Source organism: Numida meleagris, unplaced genomic scaffold (genome assembly GCF_002078875.1).
Source record: "Numida meleagris isolate 19003 breed g44 Domestic line unplaced genomic scaffold, NumMel1.0 unplaced_Scaffold535, whole genome shotgun sequence".
NCBI classification, from domain to species: Eukaryota; Metazoa; Chordata; class Aves; order Galliformes; family Numididae; genus Numida; species Numida meleagris.
In genome coordinates, this window is record NW_018364751.1 from 3,840 (window position 1) to 5,867 (window position 2,028).

The 2,028-nt window shown below is 53.5% G+C and overlaps 1 protein-coding gene across 1 annotated transcript in view; it reads right to left on the reverse strand.

Moving 5' to 3' along the window:
* Positions 1–1,636: 1,636 nt before the first annotated feature.
* LOC110391831 (selenide, water dikinase 1-like) overlaps positions 1,637–2,028 on the reverse strand; it is a gene marked incomplete at its 5' end in the record, with an annotated part of 10,547 nt that continues 10,155 nt past the window's right edge. Inside the window, 1 exon segment of the mRNA XM_021383780.1 lies at positions 1,637–2,028.

Consider the following 2,028-nt stretch of genomic DNA (forward strand, 5'->3'; position numbering starts at 1 on the left):
GGGAACCCCCCCCCCAAAAAAAAAAAATCTGGAGGGGGTCCCCAAAACCTGGAATCTGCCCCCAAAATGGGGGGGGCAGACCCCAGATTTTGGAGTGGGGGGGGTGGGGGGGGCTAAAAGCTGTGGAAATGCCCCCAAAAGGAATAAACTTTGCAAATATGAACACCGACCGGAAGTGGAGCTGAAATCTCGGGATCTCACCCCAAAATTTCATGGGATGACCCCCCCCCCCCAAAAAAAAAAAACCTCACGAAACGACCCCAAAAAGCCCCAGAATGACCCCAAAAAAAGCACAGAGTGACCCCAGCATTTCAGGGGATGACCCCCACGTTTTGCATTCGAACCAAAAACCCCATGAAAGGACCCCAAAAACCTCCGTGACCCCAAAATCCCAATGAATGACCCCAAAATCCCAACAAACGGCCCCAAAATCCCAATGAACAGCCCCAAAATCACAACGAACAGCCCCAAAATCCCATCAAACCCAAAATCCCAATGAACAGCCCCAAAATCCCAACGAACGGCCCCAAAATCCCAACAATCGACCCCAAAATCCCGTCAAACCCAAAATCCCAATGAACGGCCCCAAAATCCCAACGAACACCCCCCAAATCCCAACGATCGATCCCCAAACCTCAACAAATGGCCCCAAAACATCAACCACCCCATAAACCTCAAGAAACGAGCCCAGAACTCCAATGATTGACCCTAAAACCCCAATGGCTGAGCCCAAATGCCCACCAGGGGACCCCAAAACCTCGACAAATGGCCCTAAAATCCTGACTGACCCCAAAACCCCAACAATTGACCCCAAAACCCCAAGGAATGGCCCCCAAATCCCAAGGACTGACCCCAAAACCTCAAAAAAGGGCCCCAAAAATCTCAACAGTAGACCCCACAATCCAAGGATTGACCCCAAAACCCCAAAGATTGACCCCAAAATCCCAACAACAGAACCCAGAGCCCCCACAAACGACCCCAAAATCCCAAGGATTGACCCCAAAACCTCCACAAATGGCCCCAAAAATCTCAGCAAAATGCCCCAAAACCTCATTGATCGACCCCAAAACTTCAACAAACGGCCCCAAAACCCCAAGGATTGACCCCAAAATCCCAACAATAGAACCCAAAGACCCCACAAACGACCCCAAAATCCCAAGGATTGACCCCAAAACCTCCACAAATGGCCCCAAAATCCCAAGGATTGACCCCAAAACCCCCACAAATGGCCCCAAAAATCTCCACAAAATGCCCCAAAATCCCAAGGATTGGCCCCGAAACCCCAAGGATTGGCCCCAAAACCCCAATGTCCACCCCACACGGCAGCGATGGGCCCCGCACTGTGAGAGAGAGCAGCCCCAAAATCGCCATTTCTTGCCCCAAAATGCAGGCCCCCAAAATCGCCGTTTCTTGCCCCAAAATCACCATTTCTTGCCCCCAAATCACTATTTCTTGCCCCAAAACACAGGCTCCCAAAATCACCATTTCTTGCCCCAAAACACAGGCCCCCAAAATCACCATTTCTTGCCCCCAAAATGCGGGCTCCCAAAATCGCCATTTCTTGTCCCAAAACTGCCATTTCTTGCCCCAAAACACGGGCTCCCAAAGTGGCCGTTTCTTGCCCCAAAACGCAGGCTCCCAAAATCGCCATTTATTGCCCCAAAACACAGGCCCCCAAAATCGCCGTTTCTTGCCCCCAAATCACCATTTATTGCCCCCAAAACGCGGGCTCCCAAAATCGCCGTTTCTTGTCCCAAAACGGCCATTTCTTGCCCCAAAACGCGGGCTCCCAAAATGGCCATTTCTTACCCCAAAACGCAGGCCCCGTTTCCCGGCTGGCGCCGCCCGCGGGGGCTCCTCGGCCCCCCCCCACTCCTCGGGGGGTTTCGGGGGGGGGCGTCACTCTGCGGGCGGCGCCGGGGGAATTAACGAGGCCCCGCTAATTAGGGGGGGGGGTTAATGAGACCCCGCTCGTTGGGCGGCTCTGGGGGGGGCAGCTCCATCAGTTCGTTGTTGCTCAATGATCTG